Here is a 21,318-nt window from a genome sequence, read left to right on the forward strand (position 1 = left end):
GAGGAAGCTGGAATTGTATTTTTGGAGGGCAGATTTATATTGGTTGAAATCTCTCTGGGACTTAGTCTTACGCCACAGGCGCTCAAGAGCACGACTACGTTTTTTCAGACTTCTAGTATCATCTGTTTGCCAAGGTTGAAGGGGTCTGGGCTTGATTCTGTGTGTAGTGAGGGGGCCAGTGAGTTCAGTGAGGCTAGAAGTGAAGCGTTGTACACAGAAGTGGCTAGGTTGGTGCAGGATAGGGGTGAGATTTTGTCGTAGAGGTTGTTGATAGCAGAGAAGAGAAGGGTTGAGATGATGTAGGTTTCTGCGGGTAACTTCAAGGTGGTTGGAGGGAGAGGAGGTGAAGGAAAGGGAGAGAGTGAAACTAATAAGGTGGTGATCAGAGAGCGGCAATGGATAGTTAGAGAGGGTTGCATGGAGTGCAAAGGTGAGAGAACACTAGGTCAAGGATATTGCCTTCTGAGTGAGTATCCACTGCTTCAGGTCAAAGGAGGATGTTAGGCTAAGAAGTTTGGAAGTGGAAGGAGAGTTAGTATTAATAGGGATGTTGAAGTCCCCAAGAATGATTGTGGGGATTTCAGAAGAAAGAAAGTAGGGTAGCCAGGCAGAGAAGTCTTCAAGAAAGGTTGATACTGGTCCAGGGGGCCTGTAGATCACAGCTATCCTTAGAGATATTGGAGTGAAAAGACGAATGCAGTGTGCTTCGAAAGAGGAGATTGACAGAGAGGGAGGTGGCTGAAGTACCTGAAAGGTGCTATGTGGGGCTAGAAGGATTCCGACACCTCCTCCCTTACGTCCGCTGGATCTGGGGGAGTGAGTCAAGAGAAGACCACCTTGGGATAGGGCAGCAGAAGATGCAGTGTCGGATTCGTGGAGCCAGGTTTTGGTAATGGCGAGTAGGTTAAATGTGTTGGCAATAAAGAGGTCATGGAGAGAGGTGAGTTTGTTGCAGACAGAGCGGGAGTTCCAAAGGGCACAAGAGAAAGGGAGTCTGGTCTTGGGAAGAACAGAAATGGGAACTAAATTGTGTTGGTTGTGGCTGCTGCCAGAGGGTGCAGGGTGCATGGGGTACAGTTAAATGATGGAGGCCCAGGGTTTGGGGATATATCTCCAGAGGTTAGGAGAAGCAAGAGGGTGAGGGAGGTAATATGGAGTGGGATTTATATGAAGGGACATGCCCCAGGGTCTTGGAGATTTTTAGTGTGTGTGGATTTAGAATTAGCAGGAGTTGGTGGGTGCAGTAATAAGGACAGGACAGAAGTGAGGGTGATATATATATATATATATATATATATATATATATATATATATATATATATATATATATATATATATATATATATATATATATATATATATATGCTGTGGGGGGGGGAGATAGTTTTAGGATGGAGGACAGAGTTGTCAAAAGCAGTGGTAGAGAATGCATGTTACAAGGAAAAAGAGCTAAAGGAGTAAGCAAATTCACCTGATGTCTGTGTGCTGTTTTTCAAAGTGCTTATCTTATGTCCCTTCGCTTTGTGCATTCACTGAAGTGCAGATTTAGAAGTGCATTCCACTTATAGAAATCGCCACTTTGAGAAAGAGCCAAGTTGCAAATGTGTACCCCCTGCAAATGCTTACCCCAGGAGAAGCTTATATATATACTGATAGGGGTAGGGTGTGGGTGGATTTCAATTAGCAATCAAGAGGTTATAAAGCTTGGCTGGTTAATAGGGCAAAATTCTTAAGTCAGAAACAGACTAGCAAGAGGGCGCCAAAGTTAAATGGGCCGTAATTTTGGGTAAGACAAGGGAGATAATAAAGCATTGTAATGTGGACAGGTCTACAGACAGTTAAATAAAAATAACATACCAGCATTATTAGAGACACATAAGAAAAAAGATAGCAGTGTTTCAGTTTTTGGGTGGAGTTGCAGCAGTAGGAGCACACCAGAGTTAAGAGACATAGGAGACAGTTTTCACTAATGCGATTCTAGCTGGAGTTGCAGCAGTAGGAGCATACCAGAGTTAAGAGACATAGGAGACAGTTTTCACTAATGCGATTCTAGCTGGAGTTGCAGCAGTAGGAGCATTAATAGATAGGATTGTTGTATCTTACGTTAGTGTTTTCAGAGCCCTTGCCAGAAATTTGCCGCTTTTGTCCCTATGTTCATAATAAAGCCCTGGCTTGAAAAATAAAATGCGTTTTTGCCTTAAGATTAAGCAACGATTGTAGTTGTTCTCTTGTGTCGGACAGTTCTTAGATAAGTATAAAATAAGTGGCTCTGGACTGTTTATGTTGAGCTTCAAGTGTCGCAATCCTTTGGGTTAGGGTCGTGACAGTTTTGTTGGCTTCTCTTCTTTTGTGCCCCCACACGGAAGAATTCACCGCGTAGGACACATTCCCGCACAATCAATGGTGACGTATCCTCAGAATATTAAGTTTGAAGTATGCTGTAATGTGGCCGGGTCTGTCAGTAAATTAGGGTTCAATCGCACTGTTTATAAGGGAGATCTATCATTTTTAAAGATATGGATACTGGGGAATGGTCAGAGAATGTCTGTACCCTATTTCTGCTGACTGTAGTAATGGGAGGTCCCGTTGTGTGATGAAGACATAATCAATTCAAGAATGTTTGTTTTTTGTGCAGTGCAGAATAGAAAGTATAGCCCTTTCCCAATGGGTGAACCCATCGCCATGAGTCCACTAGCGCAAGAGTTCAATTTGGTTTTTATCCCTTTCAGAATGTTACATGTTAAATTGGATTTGCCATTAGAGGTGTCCTGTAGAGGGCTCAGAGGAACATTGAAGTCAACTCCCAACAGAATACAACCTTTGGCAAAGCTTTTTATTTCTCCAACAATATGTTGGCAGAAGGTTAGATGTCCTATATTTGGGAAGTAAACATTGGCCAGGGTTACTGGCATGTTTCACCATGTTCCCTGTAGAAAGAGAAATCTACCCAAGGGATCAATGTGTTGCCTGGATAGTTCAAAATGTGCCTGTTTGTGTATTAAACTTGAAATGTGTCTCCTATAGAAACACAAAAGTAGACTTGACCTTTAATTCTCTCATGAGCGTTATTCTCTTTTTAGGTATGTTTAAACCCTGTACATTATGCAAAATCAAGGTAGGGCATTTCCCTAGAAAGGAATACACCATCGTCTCACAAAAGTTATAGAATATATTACAATAGGTTAGAAAGGTGAAGGCAAGAGAGATCGAGGGGAGTTGGAGAAGAAGAAAAAAAAAAAATAGAAAAGGGTTAGAAAATGCAAAAGTTAGAAAAGAGCTCCCTCAAACAGGGAGAATGTATACAATAATCCTCCAAATTGTATATTTCTATGAATAAGTAGAAGAAACTATGAAATTGCATGAAAAAAGTAACTCAATGAGAATTTTTAATTTCTTATCAAATCTTTAAACCACACCTTTGGGGGTTTGTCGGAGGAACTGGACGGGTGAGTGGAACTACAAAAACTTCAGTAATGGTAGAGAGACATCTTAATACACCCGCAACTTCATAAAAATGAGTAAACAGTTGGCATATAGTAACCGTAGGATGCATAAAGGATCACTGGATCTATCGGTCTCCTACATATGTTACTTTAAACATTCAAATAATTTAAAGAGACATTAGACAATCATAATATAACTATTTGTTAAAAATTGACCAGAACTATATGGCTATAGGGATATTTATCAGGGAAGCCAGATATAACTTTAAGGGTAGGTTTCCAACCTTCAGTACAGGGCGACCCTGAAGCGCCTCAGGGAAAATGTATGGTTTTCCCCTGTGACATGACAATGAATGAAATGTCCAATCCAGTCTGCATACCTAAAGTTTGCATTAAAGGACAGCCACACAAAGGGTTATGAGGTGTTGCATTTCAGAGAACTTCTAGAGATGTATAAACTTTAGTCCTAATGACTTGAAATATTTAATCTGGAGAGATGGAACTCAGGGGTACCTCTCAGTGGGAGTCTTCCGTAGAGATGAGCTCACATCATCAGACTGTCAAGTGTGCATAAGCGTCACCTCTTGTTTAGGACAAAACTTCTCTTTAGTGTACCCCAGGGTAGATGTCAAAAAGTGATGTTCCCTCTTAGTGAAAAAAAAGTACTGTATATTTTTTCTGCATAGATTTGAGCATATCTGCTCGGCACTGGAGCGTCAAATATTCAGCAGAAAAAAGTCACTGGTATCTAGCGATGAGATAATCCCTGAGAAAGGAATGTATAATCCGCTTCACAATGGTAGGAAGCAGATGGTAATATAAAAGAGACTGGAGGTAGCACTCAAAAAAAAAAAAAAAAGAGATCAAGTCAGCCATGGAAAGAATGAGGAACCCTGTAAATCTTCAGCCTGGTTCTAGAGCTTTTAGACGTTTGAGAGTGACTGAGGTTTGAGCCCTGTTATTTCTGGAACTTCCCTTTCTTGATGGGTTTTTGGTTGGTGTTGATTGTGGCATGTGTGGAGGGCTGCGAGACAGCTCTGGGAAACGAAATTTCTTGTACCAGTCTGGAAGGTCTAAGACTGGAATTTGCAAAGCATCACAAAACAGTGGTAAATCTTCAGATAGAAGTGTTTCCCATTGAGTGTTACCGAAAGAGCAAATGAGAATTTCTATCTGTATAAGAGGCTTTTTTCTTTTACAATTTCAAGCAGTGGGCGCAGAGCCCTACGGTTGCCCAGTGTAATTGGGGATAAGTCTTGAAAAAAAAAAAATAAGTTGTGGTCATTAAATGAAAAGTTCATTCTGGCACACTTATGCCAATATCTCTTTAACTAGTTACCGACCGCACTATAGTCAAATGACGTTTACAGTGCGGTTCGATAACTCTGGGAGGGCGTACATTGACATCCTCCCAGATTCGCGCTCCCGCCTGCCTCCTGGGGCGCGCACACGGGAACATCCATGCTCACCGGGTTCCCGGGATGATCACAAATGTAAACACAGCAAGGTCATCAGGGTTTCAACGTTCTCCTCTCACACCGGTACAGCGTGAGAGGAGAGAGATCGAGTGTCAAACTGTAAGTTTATACAGTTAAAACTATGCTCAACAGTGCTAATCTGTGCCACCTCTGTGACACACCAGTGCCCATCTGTGCCACACCATTACCCATCAGTACCACTACAGTGCCCATAAGTACCACCTGTGCCCATCAGTGCCACCACAGTGCTCATCTGTACCATCATTGCCACTACAGTACAATTGGTGCCAATCAGTGCCACCTGTGCCCATCTGTGCCACTACCGTGCCATCAGTGCAACTCAGTGCCACTACAGTGCCCAATAGTGCACATCAGCACCCAGCAGTGCAGCCACACCTGTCTAGTTTACAAATTGCAACACAATCACCAGTATAGCAAAAAAATATTTTACCAGCGAGGAGGCCTACCAGCTTTTCAGCCTGAGCGATGAGAGCAGCGGGGAGCTCTCTGAGTCTCACTCTAATTCTGATTCGGCCTATGAACCCGTTACAAGCAGGGGGTCTTCTACAGAGGAAGAAGAACATGTGCCCATGAAAAGAAGGTGTTCTGGCATGGGGCAGCAGTCTACTACCAGCAGCGCAGTGCCGTCCACCTCTAGCGCAGTGCCACTGCAACAAAGGCCAAACACCAGTAGGGTGTCATCTGGGCCATCCCAGCCTTCCCTATGCCCTTCAAAACCCCCTGTGGCTTCCCCCTAATTCCGGAGCAGCAAACATCCCCCCTTTCACTGCCAGCCCCGTGTCCAGGTTAACACCTACGATTTTGCCATGCTTGATCTTTTTCATTTGATTTTCACCGAAGACTTACTATCGTCCATTGTGGCCCAGTGCAACCTCTATGCACAGCAGTACATATATGCAACCCTGGTTTTATTTATGCCCATCCCTTTTGAGTGTAGAGAAATTACCATAGAGGAATTCAAAATTTGTGACCAAGCCACGGGATACATCTACGCCTTCCTGGTGTACGAAGGGAAGGACTCCCAACTGCATTCCCCTGAATGCCCAGAGTATATTGGAGCCAGTAGAAAAGTTGTCTGGGAGCTTGACTATCCACTCCTTGGAAAGGGATACCATCTTTATGTGGATTTTTTTTTATACGAGCTTGCCCCTCTTCCACAACCTTCACTGGAGTGACACCCCAGCATGTGGTACAGTAAGAGCCAATTGAAAGGGCTTCCCACAAAAACTTGCCAATGAAAGGGTACGATGAGGGGAGATGGCGTCTTTGCAGAACCAGGAGCTATTGGCTGACAGGTGGAGGGACAGACGAAATGTCCACATGCTCACATCAAACCATAACGACACCTACGTGGAAGTCCCCAGAAGAAACGGCCCAATCCAGAAACCAGCTTGTGTCTATGACTATAATTTGTTCATAGGGGGAGTGGACTTAAATGATCAGATGATTTAACCATACCTTCCCACAAAAAAATCCCGCCATTGATATAAAAAAAAAGTATCCATTTATTTTCTCAGTTTGGCCATGTATAACACTTATGTTTACCAAAAATCTACCGAGACCCCCATATCTTATCTGCACTTCCAAGAACAAGTTATCTCCGCCCTTTTGTACCCTGAAAGCTCACCAGAAAATATTCGCTCTGATTCCATGAGCAGACTCCACGAACGCCACTTTCCTGAGAAAATCCCCCCTCCCCTGTGAAACAGGCCACAGACGTCAGAAGAAATGCCAGTGTGCTCCAAAGGTGGAGTTAGAAGAGTCACCTCGTATTATTGTCCCCAATGTCCTTCCTAACCAGGCCTCTGTATAGGTGACTGTTTCTGCCGTTACCATACTTCTCTACATAATGAAGTATGGTAAACGTTATTCTCATTTCCTGTCATTTTCCTCCACACACCTTATGCCACTGCACTGAACTTTACATACCTCTGCCTTCTCCGGAACTGACCCTGGCCTGTTATACGACCAAGCTTCTGCCTAATGCTAAACATGCCTCTACCTTCTCCGGAACTGACCTTGGCTTGTTATACGACCACGCTTCTGCCTAACGCTAAACTGTACCTACCTCTGCCTGCTCTGGAACTGACCCTGGACTGTTTGACCATGTTTTTTGCCTGCCTCTTGGACTGATCTTTTACCCTGCTATGCTAGTGGGAACACAGGGGTCTCACATATGTGAGGGGCTCCAGAATTTTTTTTTCTGGATGAAGAAAACAAATTTTTTAGTTTTCTCAATCCCGGTTCCTGAAGGTTTGTTAACAGGACCCACCGTGAAGGGTGAAGATTGGGTCTGTTGGTTTTACCACAGAAAACCCTGCGGCGGGAAAGGTAAGTGGAGTTTTCTAAGGAATTTTTTAATTTTCTTATAAAATGTCTACTTTAACGTAAATGTTGTCAAGCCTAAGTGTCACCACTGGGGGCTGTATGGAGCACGTACCTTCTCATGCTTTGCTCAGAGATCACGCTGTGTCACAGAAGCAGCAGACTTATTTTCCTCCAGCTAGCAGGCAGACCTCCGGTAAGTTTGGGGGGTTTTGCTTCCTCCAGACACCCCCACCTGGGCTGAACTCTTCCCCTCTTAACCACTTGACAATTGGGCACTTAAACCCCCTTTCTAACCAGACCAATTTTCAGTTTTCGGTGTGCACACATTTTGAATGACAATTGCTCAGTCATACAATACTGTACCCATATGAAATTTTTGTCCTTTTTTTCACACAAATAGAGCTTTATTTTGGTGGTATTTAATCACCATTGGGTTTTTTATTTTTTGCGCTATAAAAGAAAAAAGACTGAAAATTCGGTAAAAAAATGAATTTTTCTTTGTTTCTGTCATAAAATTTAGCAAATTCGTAATTTTTCTTCGTAAATTTTGGCCAAAATTTATACTGCTACATATCTTTGGTAAAAATAAGTACAAATTGGTGTACATTATTTGGTCTTTGTGAAAGTTATAGAGTCCAAAAACTGTGGTGCCAATATGTGAAAATTGATCACACCTGAAGTACTGACGGCCTATCTAATTTCTTGAGACCCTAACATGCCAGAAAAGTACAAATACCGCCCAAATGACCCCTTTTTGGAAAGAAGACATTCCAAGGTATTTAGAAAGATGCATGGTGAGTTTTTTAAAGTTGTCATTTTTTCCCACAATTCTTTGCAAAATCTATTTTTTTTTTCACAAAATGGTCATATTAGCAGGTTATTTCTCACACGCAGCATATGCATACCACAAATTACACCCCAAAACACATTCTACTATTACTCCCGAGTATGGCGATACCACATGTGTGAGACTTTTACACAGCGTGGCCACATAGAGAGGCCCAACATGCAAGGAACACCTTCAGGCCAATTCTGACATTTCTCTCCTACATGTAAAAATCATCATTTATTTGCTAGAAAATTAAATAGAACCCCAAAACAACATATGTTTTTTTAGCAAAGACCCTAGAGAATACAGTGGCGGTTGTTGCAACTTTTTATCTCGCACAGTATTTGCGCAGCAATTTTTTGAATGCTTTTTTTGGGGGAAAGAACAGTTTTGTGCTTTAAAAAAAAAACAAAACAGTAAAGTTAGGTCAATGTTTTTGCATAATGTGAAAGATGAAGTTACGCAGAGTAAATAGATACCTAACATGTCACCCTTCAAAATTGCACACGCTCGTGGAATGGCGCCAAACTTCACTACTTAAAAATCCCCATAGGCGACGCTTTAAAATGTTTTACTGGTTACATGTTTTGAGTTACAGAGGAGGTCTAGGGCCAAAATTAGTGCTCTTGCTCTAACGTTTGCAGCGATACCTCATGTGTGGTTTAAACACCATTTTCATATGTGGGCGGAACTTACGTGGGCGTTCACTTTTGCATGCAAGCACACAGTGGCGCTTTAAACATTTTTTTTTCTTTTTATTGTTCATTTTACTTTATTTTAGTTTGACACTTTTTTCCAAAAAAAAAAATTTTTTTGATCACTTTTATTCCTATTACAAGGAATGTAAACATCTCTTGTAATAGGAATATGGCATGACAGGTCCTCTTTACAGTGAGATATGGGGTCAATAAGACCCCACATCTCACCTCTAGGTTGGGAAGCCTGAAATAAAAAAAAATAAAACGATCCTGGCTTCGATCGTAGTGGTGAGTCGGTAGGAGCACTGGAGGGTGGCGGGAAGGGGGGACGTCCCCTCTTGCCTCCCGTAAGAACGATCAAGCAGTGGAACAGCTGCTATGATCATTCTTATGGTGTAGGGAATCGCTGACTGAAAAAGCTGATATCTGAATGATGCCTGTAGCTCCACAAAGTCAAGGATGTCATATGACGGCCGGCAGGTGGGAAGTGGTTAAAACGCATTGTTTTTTAACACAAAGTTGTCCGTTTATACAATATTTCTAATACATAGCATGTACATACCAAAAATTACACCCCAAAATAGATTCTCCTACTCCTCCTGAGTATGGCAATACCACATGTGTGAGACTTCCACAGCCTGGCCACATACAGAGGCCGAGTACAGCCGAGTATGGCTCAGCATGGCAGGGTATTGCAGGGTATTGCCGAGTATGGCTGGGTATTGCGGGGTATTGCTCTTTCCCCCATTCCTTCCGCACTGTACCGATCGGTACACAGAGGGGAGAGAGGAACCGGCATCAAGACATGACGCCGGTTTGTTTACATGTGATCGCTCCATCATTTGATGGAGCGATCAAATGGTAAATGGCCATGACCAGCGGCCGTTTACCGTGATCTGTGATGTGCCGGGTCCCCCGGACCCGGCGGTCATGGATGTTCTCTGGTGCGGGAGAGCGGGATTTTGGGAGGACGTCCATGGATGCCATCCCAGAATAAGTTGACCGTGCTGTAGCCGTCTTTCGGCTATGGCCCAGTCGGCAAGTGGTTAATGAGGCTGAGTATAAGGGAGAACTAAAAAGGATCGGCAATGCCGTTTTCTTTCACTGCCCCTACTCAGCGGCAGCTTCCAGGTCTCCTCCACACCATCCCTCCCTCACAAGCCGATCCCGTCAGATTGGAGGCCCGTGTTTGCGCGGGAAAACTTTTTTTGAAAGAGAAAGGAGGGGGAGCATGATGCGAGGTGGGGGTGGGGCTTAGCGTGGCATTGACGTCCTCCAACGCGGGAGTGTGTTTTTTAAAAAAAGAAATCCATTTGTGCTGGCTGCAAAATTGTCGGAGAGACATAAGAGCAAAGAGGAGCATGAAAGAGGTTTAGGTGACACAGGCATTTCCTATTTGACACATTTACTATTTGCATCAGGCTGAGCATTAATAGCAGTGGCAGTGGCTGGATTATTGCTCAAGCAGTGGATGCGATTTCTTCTGGTAGTACCTCTGCTTTGTGCATTGGGCTAAGGTCAGAAGGGATTTGAAGCACCCCCATAAAAGAGCTAAAAGTGTCTCCCTCAAGTTCGGGAAAGCCTACTCATCTCTACAAATGGCATCCTCCCCTGAGAGGGGGTGGCTGGTCAGAGTGGGCATCGGGGCCATGAAATGTTTGCAACTGTTTTCAACACTGCAGCACCTGTTTATTTTACCAAAGAGATCTTTTTTCATCAGCTGTGATAGTTTTTTTGAAAAGTTTAGAGACTTTAATCACATCCCAGTGTGGGTCGAAATGCGACAGGTTCTCTTCCATTGCTCAGGACCCTCAAACTGAGGAATTAGGGGCGGGAGAAGACAAATTCCCTCAGGGGACCGTGGTGAGGCTGATGACTCCTCTTCTGAGGTGTCAAATGCAGCAGAATCAGCTGTTTCAATCTTAAGATTGATGGTGCAATTTCTTGCTGAATGGTCCGCTCCACATTTATGTACCCTTAACTGAGTGTTTGGGGTTCGCTAAAACCTCCTCAAGCGGTGCATGCCTTTTCCTGTCCATTCATTGCTGGAAAAGCCTTTTTGTATCTGAGAGGATCACCCAGATAAGCATTATTTTCCCTCCTAAAAAGTTTTCACACTTTATCCTATGGTGGAGGAAATTCACAAAGTAGGGTACACCAGCAATTAAAGCTGCTATATCCTCTGTGAATAAGAGTTTGACTTGTCCGACAGACAATGCTCAAATGCTTAGGGATCCAACGGATAAAAAGTTGGAATTCCTATTAAAAAAACAAAACAAAAACACTTTTTTTCTCTGGCAGATTGAGTGTCTCAGCCTGCGCTGACAGTAATTGCTTAATCGTTGAGAGACCAGTTTAAACAGGTGTTAAAGGTTATCCTGCTCAGTAGGCCCAGGATCTGCCAGCTTTATGTTTGCAATAGTTGCTATGAGAGATTCTATCCTTCAGGCCTTGCGCCCTTCGCTAAGCACCATGCAGAAGCTCCTGGCTAATCTTCTTTTTTGCGGTGAAACTGCTGTTTGGGGATTTTTAAAATAATACATCCAAAGAAATTCTAGTGGAAAAAAGTACCCCTTTTGCCATTTAAGAAACAAAGTAAATGTATTTTCGTTTTAAAGCTCCTTCTTCTGTGCCAGGGGCATCAGCTTCCAGGCAGTAACGACGGCTTCCGCCATCAGATTCAAAAGGTAATCTTCAGGGTTAACACCAGCGACAAAAGAGGTCTTGGGGGAGGAAACCTACCAGTACTGAAGTCTCCTTATAAGGAGGCGCCCCCGCTCGCTCAATAGGGATCCTGCAGTTCTCAAGGATCTGGCAGGAAGAGTGTCAAAACGAATGGGGGACTTCCTCAATAGCTCCAAGGTACAAACTGGAGTTTGAAGAGTTCCCGTCTCCTCATTTTCTCAGATCAAACATTCCTAAGGATCCAGAGTAAAAAGTCTTTCTCTCAAGCATTGGACCATCTTTTGGCAAAAAGTGATCATGGTGGCCCAGAGGAGTAAGAGCAGAGGTTGGGGTTTGGTTAAATCCAAATGGACATTCTGGATCTCAAAAATCTAAATTCACTTTTTCGCATGGAGTCAATCCAATCAGTTATCGCCATCCTACAAGGAGGAGAACTTCTGGCGTCAATTGACGTCAAAGATGCATACCTCCATATGCCTATTTTCTCACTCACTAGTAATCTCTACTTATTAAGGTGGAAAATCTTGATTTTCAGTGTGTAGCTCTGCTTTCAAGTCTAGCTACTGCACCTTGAGTGTTTACAAAGGTTCTGGCCCCTCTTCTAGCCAGATTAAGGGCCCAACGTATAACGTTTATGGTTTACCAGGACAATCTGTTCTTGATAGGCCAGTCGGTAGCCCGCTTAGACCAAAGTATGGTCACCACATTCATCTACCTGGAATATCTAGGTCAGATTCTCAGCCTAAAAGAAATCTTCTTTAAAACCATGAAAAGAAGCTAAGATACTTGGGTCTGATCATAGGTACACCCAGAAAAGAGTATTCTTGCCCCAGGCAAAGATCAGTGCCATAAAGGAACTGATTTAGGTGGTCGAAGCAAGATGAATTCTTCTATTCAACTTGGCATGAGGTTGTTGGGAAAGATGGTGGCTTCATTCGAGGCCGTTCCTCAATTTCATTCGAGACTGCTGCAAAATATTATCCTATCAATTTGGAACAAAGGGTTCAAGCTCTAGATTCCCAATGTGTCTGACTCCAAAGCCTACAGCCACATCACCCTGAAAGCACCCAATCTCGTCTGATCTTGGAGGCTAAGCGAGGTCGGGCCTGGTTAGTATCCGGGTGGACCACCTAGAAATACCAGGTACTGTAGGCTGGGTACGCCGGAGCCTCAGTTTATGGTAATATCCAAAAATCTGCAAAGGGGAAAATCCTTCCTTCCCGGATCAGAAATGGCCTTGCCATTATCTTTCTAGTTTTTTCAGGCAGAGCACTTGGTTCTGAAAGCCTGAACGTTCAGTTTACTATATTGTTCTGCCAGGATTCAATCCAACTATGCCACAGCAATAGCCTGTATTAATCACCAAGGGGGCACAAGAAGTTGTGCAGCCCAGAGAAAGGTGAATCATATCCTATCTTGGACAATGTACTTTGCCTATCCGCGGTCTTCATTCTAAGAAGAGAAAATTGGCGACTTGAGTCGCCAGCAGTTGTTCCCGGGAGAATGGTTCCTTCACCCCGATATCTTCCTGTCAATATGGGGGATTCCAGACATAGATCTGTTTACATCCAGGTTCAACAAAGAAATCGACAACTTTGTGTCAAACACAAAGGCTCCACTAGCATGCGGAACAGATGCCTTGCTATTCCCGTGGAATTGGTTCTCACTGATTTATGCATTCCCTCCTATTCTGCCTGCTCCATGACGTCTAAGCAGGATTATACAGGAAGGGAAGTTGGTGATTCTTGTGGCCCCCAGCGGGGCCCAGGAAATCTTGGTATGCAGGGATCGGATGCAGGCCAGGCCTTCTTTTGTAAGGTCCGGTATTCCATCCTACTTTAAAAACTCTAAATTTAACGGTTTGGCTATTGAGACCCACACTCTGAAGAAACGTGGGCTGTCAGGTTCAGTGGTTTCTATCTTGGTTAATGCAAGGGAGCCGGCCTCCATAATTATATATTATGGAGTCTTGGAAGCAATATGTCTCCTGGTGTGAAACCAGGGGTTGCACCCCAGGGAATAGGTAAAAGGTAGAATCCTTGACTTTCTGCAGATGGGGTGAGAAATAAATCTGGCCTTAAGTGCTTTCTAAGGACAGGTCTCGGCCTTATCGGTATTATTTCAACGACCACTTGCTTCGCTTTTTTTGGTTTGTAACTTTATTCAGGGGGTAACATGGATTAATCCCTGGTTAGGCCACCCCTGAACCCCTGGGACTTGAATTTAGTTTTGGTGGCATTACAAAACATCCTTTTTTTGGACCGATACAACATATTCCCTTGGTCCTTTTTTTGATAAAGAAACTATTTTTTCTGGTAACCATATCTGCTGCAAGAAGGGTATCAGAATTGGCTGCTTTTTCTTGTAAAGAGCCATATAATTGTTCTCAAGGATAAGGTAGTATTGCATCCTCATCCTAACTTTTTACTGAAGGTAGTATCAGGTTTTTAACTAAACCAGGATATTGTTCTATCTTCATTTTTTCCAGAACCCTATGGAAGAAAAATCACTACATTCTCTTGATGTGGTGAGAGTAATCTACTTAAAGACGACTGTTCAGATTCGGAAAACGGATGTTTTGTTCGTATTGCCTGAAGGTCCTAAAAGAGGACAGGCAGCATGGAAATCTACTATTCTAAATGGATTCGACAAATAATCGTTCTAGCTTATGGTTTAAAGAGGTAGTTTCTACCCTCTCAAATCGAAACACACTCCTCTAGGGCTGTTAGTGCTTCGTGGGCAGTGCACCACCAAGCCTCCATGGCTCAAATCTGCAAGGCCGCAACTTGGTCTTCAATCTATACATTTACCAGATTCTATCAGGTGGATGTAAAAGACGTGAGGATGTCGCCTTTGGACGCAGTGTACTGCAGACAGCAGTATAAGTCCTCTGATCTCATGGTGCCCTATTTTTGTTGTGTCTCTCTCCCTTCAGTTGGCATTGCTCTAGGACATCCCACATAGTAATTACTATGGCTCTGTGTCCCGTGATGTACGATTAAAGAAAATAGGATTTTTATAACAGCTTACCTGTAAAATCCTTTTCTTTTGAAGTACATCACGGGACACAGAGGTCCCGCCCCTCTTTCTAGTATACACGTGTATTACTTTGCTACAAAACTGAGATGCTCTCGGTATGGGAGGGGTTATATAGGTAGGCAACTTCCTGTTTAGGGTGTGCCAGTGTCCAGCACCTGAAGGTGGACTATAACCCACATAGTAATTACTATGGCTCTGTGTTCTGTGATGTACTTCAAAAGAAAAGGATTTTACAGGTATGCGGTTATAAAAATCCTATTATCCCAAACTGTGAACATCTCACAGAGCACTGTTCAATCCATCAGCCGAAAATGGAAAGAGTCTGGCACATTTGGAAACCTACCAAAACATAGCTGTCCACCTAAACTGACAGGCATTAATCAGATAAGCAGCCAAGAGGCCCATGGTAACTCTGGAGGAGCTGCAGAGATCCACAGCTCAGCTGGGAGAATCTGTCCACAGGACAACTATAATGCCGCATACACACGACTGGTTTTGCTGTCGGAATAAACTCCGAAGGTTTCTCCGACGGAATTCCATTCAAGCGATCTTGCCTACACACGGTCAAACTAAAGTCCGACCGTCCAGAACGAGGTGACGTCCAGAACAAGGTGACATACAGAACGTACAATGGGACTAGAAAAAGGAAGTTCAATAGCCAATAGCTTCCGTCTTGTACTTGCTTCAGAGCATGCTTCGTTTTTGGTCTGTCGGAACAGCATACAGACGAGCTTTTTTCCCGATAGGAATCGGTTTAGTTGGAAATATTTAGAACATGTTCCATTTCTAGGTCCGTCAGAATTTTCGAAAAAAAAAAAAGTCAGATGAGGTATACACACGATGGGAATACACACGATCGGAATAGATGATCAAAAGCTTCCGTCTGACTTTTTCTGTCGGACATTCCGCTCGTGTGTACGCGGCTTTAGTCCTGCTCTCCACAAATCTGGCATTTATGGAAGAGTGGCAAGGAGAAAGCTATTGAAAGAAAGCCATAAGAAGTCTGGTTTGCAGTTTGCGAGAAGCCATGTGAGTAACACGGCAAATATGTGGAAGAAGGTGCTCTAGTTAGATGAGCTCAAAATTTAGCTTTTTTGTCCTAAAAGCAAAACGCTATGTGTGGCAGAAAAGTAACACTGTGCATAGCCCTGAACATCATCCCCACCGTGAAACATGGTGGTGGCAGCATAATGTTGTTTGGATGCTTTTCTTCAACAGGAACAGGGAAGCTGGTCAGAGTTGATGGGAAGATGGATGGAGCCAGATACAGAGCACTCTTAGTCGAAAACCTGTTAGTCTGCAAAAGACTTGAGACTGGGGCGGAGGTTCACCTTCTAGCAGGACAATGACCCTAAACATACAGCCAGAGCTACAATGAAATGGTTTAGATCAAAACATATTCATGAGCTAGAATGGCCCAGTCAAAGTCCAGACCTAAATCCAATTGATAATATGTGGCAAAACTTGAAAATTGCTGTTCAGACACTCTCCATCCAATCTGACAGAGCTTGCGCTATTATGCAAAGAAGAATGGGCAAAATTTTCATTCTCTAGATGTGCAAAGCTGGTAGAGACATCCCTAAAAAGACTTGCAGCTGTACTTGCAGCAAGAGGTGGTTCTACAAAGTATTGACTCAGAGGGGGCTGAATACAAATGCACGCCACACTTTTCATATATTTATTTGTAAAAAAGTTTGAAAATCATTTATCATTTTCCTTCCACTTCACAATTATGTGCCGCTTTATGTTGGTCTATCACACAAAATCCCAATAAAATACATTTACATTTTTGGTTGTAACATGACAAAATGTGGAAAAGTTCAAGGGGTATGATTACTTTTTCAAGGCACTGTAACTGGAATAAAACTTATGAGAAACCTACCGGTTAGAGTTTATAGTCTAATACAGAGCTGTAATAGATACAAAGGTATATACATCTAAAGAGAGGTCAACTGGCTTTGCATGCAAAAAAAAAACCCATAAATTAGGTTTATCAATTCAGCATAAAAATGTATTTGTCTGTTAGATATATTTTAATAATTTTCAAATTAAGTTTTCTATATCCGCACATTGCCAAACATTTGCAAATGGTATATATTGGCAATCCCAACTGCAACTAAAACCTATTTGACTAGCTTTTGGGCTCTTAGAGGCAAAAACATAAGTTCAGAATAAAACCAGTGAGAAAATCCTAAGTATCTTGACAAACTTTTTTTCTAGGGTGCAATAGATTTAAGTTAATATTATCTGAAATGAGCCAAGCGGTCAGCTCAACACGCTATACTCATGTGGTTATAATGTTAAGGAAATTTTTTTTAAAATTATGGAAAATTAGGAATGTTACACTTAAGGTAAGAGCAATGCCTGGCCCAAATCCGAGATGTAAAACAGAGCCAGAGCCAATCTATCATCAATTTGTTCTCAAATCTGTTCTAACAAAAACATGATCTTGCCCTGTAGTATGTGACTTATGACTACAGAGATTGAAAAATTATGTTGGCCATTGAAAGAATCTTGGAAAAAAGGGTTTTTATCTTTAAGCTGAAGTTATCGTTCACAAAAAAATTGTTCTGGCTTGTAGTTCCTTGGCTTTTCCTCATTTAGCTAAGGGTTGACCATTATATAATCTTGACCTTCTGGTCAGATTAAACTTGCACAAAGTAAAAATGATAGGTCACTAAATTATATGTGCAAATACCACAATAATTGCGTATATATCACTTAAACTGATTACATGTTATTTTGAGGGAAACACACTATAAAACAAAGTATAAAAATACTAAAATTTCTATTTATAATTTCACCACACAGTAAAGAAAGCCTCTATTTGTTTTATACAAATTTTATATCCATCACTAGTTTAATTACTCCGCTGTAAATTGTACATCAGAGTTTGTCATTAGTTCTGTTGAAATAATCAAATTCTATAATGTGCTGCAAACCTCCACAGGTTTACACCATTACTGCTAAAGGGCCACTGTTTGACCACAGCTATAATGTCTGGCCTTTTCATAGAATCAAGAACTAGTTTAAACTTTACCAAGGTCATACTGTGGTAGTAAAACAGTCTAAATGCAATTTTTTTTATAACACCTTAGATCTTTCTGTGTAATGAAATATGAGTCAGCATCTCAGTAGCTGTTTCCCCCAATTGCCTCGCTGTGCAGGAAAGGGGAAAGTGATCAATTGTTAATTTTTGTTCATTGTTCCAATATCAATCTTAGCCCACACACCAAAGATACCTCCTTTCTTTTCCTGTGAGAGTCGTGTGTCTCTGCAGCACAGGAGGCATAAGACAAGTATCCAGCAGGACTGGTAAGTGATAAAGTTTAAAATGTGGGAAATAAAGGGTTTTAAATGTGAAATTGCTGCACTATGGTCCTTTTCATATATTTTTTGCATGGTAATCGCCTATCCTGCTGTGTGTACCTTGCTATAAAGAACTATTGAGTATGATGGCACAAATTATAAATGTATACATTTAGGCTACTTTCACACTGGGGCGGGGGCGTTGGCAGTAAAGCGCCACTCATTTTAGCAGCGCTTTTCAGACGCTAGTAGGGCGCTTTTAACCCCTGCTAGCGACCGAATAAAGGGTTAAAAGCACCGTTGCCAAAGCGTTTTTGCAGGCACTTCGGCAACAGTGCCCATTAATTTCAATGGCAGGGGCGGTGTATACACTGCTCCCCCACCACCCGAAAGATGTCGCTTGCAGGACTTTTTCTAACGTCCTGCAAGTGCACCGCCCCAGTGTGAAAGCACTCAGGGTCTCACACTGGGGCTGCAGGGGAGGCATTTTTCAGGCACTTTACAGGCGCCATTTTTAGCCCAAAAGCATCTGAAAAATGCCTCCAGTGTGAAAAGGGGTCTTAAAATTTATTTAAAATTGGAATTTATTGGGTGCTGGAGAAGGTGAATGCCCTACAGACAATTTTTTTTTTTTGGACACCATTAATTTCAGATCATACTTTTCATCACAAATAACGTTTATTGCATATTTTGTAAACTAAAACTACAAATGGAAAAACTATCATCGCTTAAGGAATTATCACCGAAACGTAACCCTAAGTTTGAACCGAAATTTATCTTAAACCCAACCCTCCGACAACACTATCAGGCCTAGAAATGTATAGTATCAGGGTGATTAAATGCAGTATTAGTAATCTTAAAATGTCATATGATTAAAGCTTTGTGTACTTTTGTATGTCATATCAGTATCAAAAGTTTGCTTTTGGTGTCAGCACTCCAGAATTACCTGATTCATGGGTTCCCCTGTTTTCATGTGCAGGAATACTTGGTGTTACTAAACCCACTACAGTAAAATCAGTCTGTATATGCAGTAAAACATGCTTGTTCTCACTGAGGACCCTAAGGGGCTGATCCTCTGCAATGTGTAAAAAGGCTGTTATAGGACATTCATAGGAGAATAAAAACTCTTCTTACAAGCTTTACCCAGACAATGATAGAAGTCACTAGACTGCTTTAACTGCTGATGAGAAAAGGTATTTAGCTGTTTATATTTCCATGTTCTGTGTACTGTGGGAGACCAGATCTAGTGAATGCAGGGTCGGTTTAGTAACACTTTAAGGTTTTTTTTTTTTTTTAAATGCACAGGTCGATTTTTTTTTTTTTTAACTTCAGACCAATTTTATATTACAGCTGTATGAAATTGGTTGTCACTTAAACATTATGGTCTTGTGTTTGCATTTTTGCTTCCAAAATCTAGTTGTAAAGCATTTTTAAAGGACCATGAATTGAATTTTGAACTTAAGCATATGGAGCAGTGCACACTTGTGTTTATTATTGCTTTGTTTGCTGCGTTTTAGTTGCTTGTATGCCCGTCAATACAGTGCGGTATAAATTCTTTGCAAATGCATTTCAACTGCAGCCCATATTTTCCTAGTGACACAATGTACTTTTTTTTTATTGCTGCAATTGACTTGCTTCAGAGTCTCTGTACAATAAATATAAACACATTGTGATAGCTTTGTAAAAACCTTTAGTAATATTCTGTATACAACAATGTTCCTTGTGTGAAGCTTCCTTTTATTAGGCTTCTGCTTGTCACAGCAGATAAAATGTACTGGAACTGATAAACATAATAGAAAGTGATTGTTAGGGTTACCACAGAATAATATGCAAAGGCATGCTACAACCCATGGTTTGACATTGTTGTACAAACAAGTTGTTAACCTCAAAAATGCGAGCTGGAAAACAGACCATTGTAATGTCTTGGCTGAATTCACCCTTGGACTTTCCTCAAGTACAGGGCCTAGCCTAACAGCTTCACGGTGAATAAGAAACAAACAGATTTCCTTTCTGATTCTCATCATGAAAGAATATAGATCCTGGGTAACATTCTATCAGCCTCAATTTTTGGAAATCTGCAAGCAAATCACACTACTTTTTTAAAGCTTAAAGGGTAACTCCACTTTCATGGGGGGAAAAAAAAAATGGCAAATAAAGAAAAAATAATATAGCGCATATAATTGCGTCACTAATCATATTGTAATTGAATGTTATTAAAAATAACCTTTACTTTTCAATCTGCAGCTGCTGTAATTTTCTGAAAATGCAATGCCATATGGCTAACTGCAGCTATTCTGTACACAGAGTGTACAGACCACTCCCCTGCTTGTGTGATTGGCTCACAATTGGTGCTCAATTTTCCCAGAAATCTGCACCAAGATACAAGTCAGATTTCAGGCATTCCCTGCAACAAAAAAAATCATTTTTGGAGAGATACTTTCAATAGGAACCCATCTAAAGAAATGCAGGCCCAGCAGCTTTCCTCATTAGTGCCCTGCTGCCACCACAGCTGACAGTTAATTATGAAACCACTCCCATTAGACTCACTCAGTACAGAGGCACAGAGAAACACACATGGATTTCTTCAGAATAACAAAAGGTAGGAATCTGCAACAAAAGTTGTTATACTCCCTGCAATGTACATAGTTCACCCAGAGGGGAATGTTTTTTTCTCAACAAAAGTCAAGTTACACTTTAAGTCCACCTTCTGCAAAAAAATTAAAAATGCACATATATTTTGCAGAAAAACAATTACAGTATTGGCGTCTAATACCCACAGGCATATAACACGCACATTCATTTTAACATGGAAGTTTCTGGAAAAAATAATTACATTTTAAATAAGGAACTTTGATGCAAAATAAGGGTCAGTGCCCATTTGCAGCCTCACCATTGCCATCAATGCAGCCTGATCCATGCCCATCTGCAGTCTCACAAGTGCCATCAATGCAGCCTCATCAGTCCACATCAATGCAGCCTCACAAGTACCATTAATGCAGCAGCCTCACCATTGCCATCAATGCAGCCTGATCCATGCCCATCTGCAGCCTCACAAGTGCCATCAATGAAGCCTCATCTGTCCACATCAATGCAGCAGCCTCACCATTGCCATCAATGCAGCAGCCTCAATATTGCCATCAGTGCAGCCTGATCGATGCCCATCTGCATCCTAGAGGGGACAGGGAGGGGGGCAGGACGTGCACCGACAGATTACCTACAGTGAGAATGATAGATGATAGACGGAACGGTGGTCCAATGGCGGCCCAGGAGACGGGACTTCCTATTACAGAGGCTGCCAAGTAAACAGGAGATTCTCTATGTATGTAATCTGATGGCGCTTATCCGGCCCCCTCCCTGTCCCCTCTGAGGCAGCTAAAATTGAATACAAACTATGCAAACTGTGTAAAATCTCAACCCCAGTGCTACAAATACAATATGTGCACACTGTAAAATAGAAAGAAATCTTTACATAATTATATTCTACCAAT

At 42.0% G+C, this 21,318-nt stretch overlaps 1 protein-coding gene and 1 pseudogene across 1 annotated transcript in view; both read left to right on the forward strand.

Moving 5' to 3' along the window:
- MCPH1 (microcephalin 1) overlaps nt 1–21,318 on the forward strand; it is a 536,838-nt gene that overhangs the window by 163,910 nt on the left and 351,610 nt on the right. The window lies entirely within an intron of this gene.
- LOC141141652 (5S ribosomal RNA) lies at nt 12,522–12,637 on the forward strand (annotated as a pseudogene).

The sequence above is a fragment of the Aquarana catesbeiana genome, linkage group LG04 (assembly GCF_042186555.1).
Source record: "Aquarana catesbeiana isolate 2022-GZ linkage group LG04, ASM4218655v1, whole genome shotgun sequence".
In the NCBI taxonomy this organism is placed as follows: domain Eukaryota; kingdom Metazoa; phylum Chordata; class Amphibia; order Anura; family Ranidae; genus Aquarana; species Aquarana catesbeiana.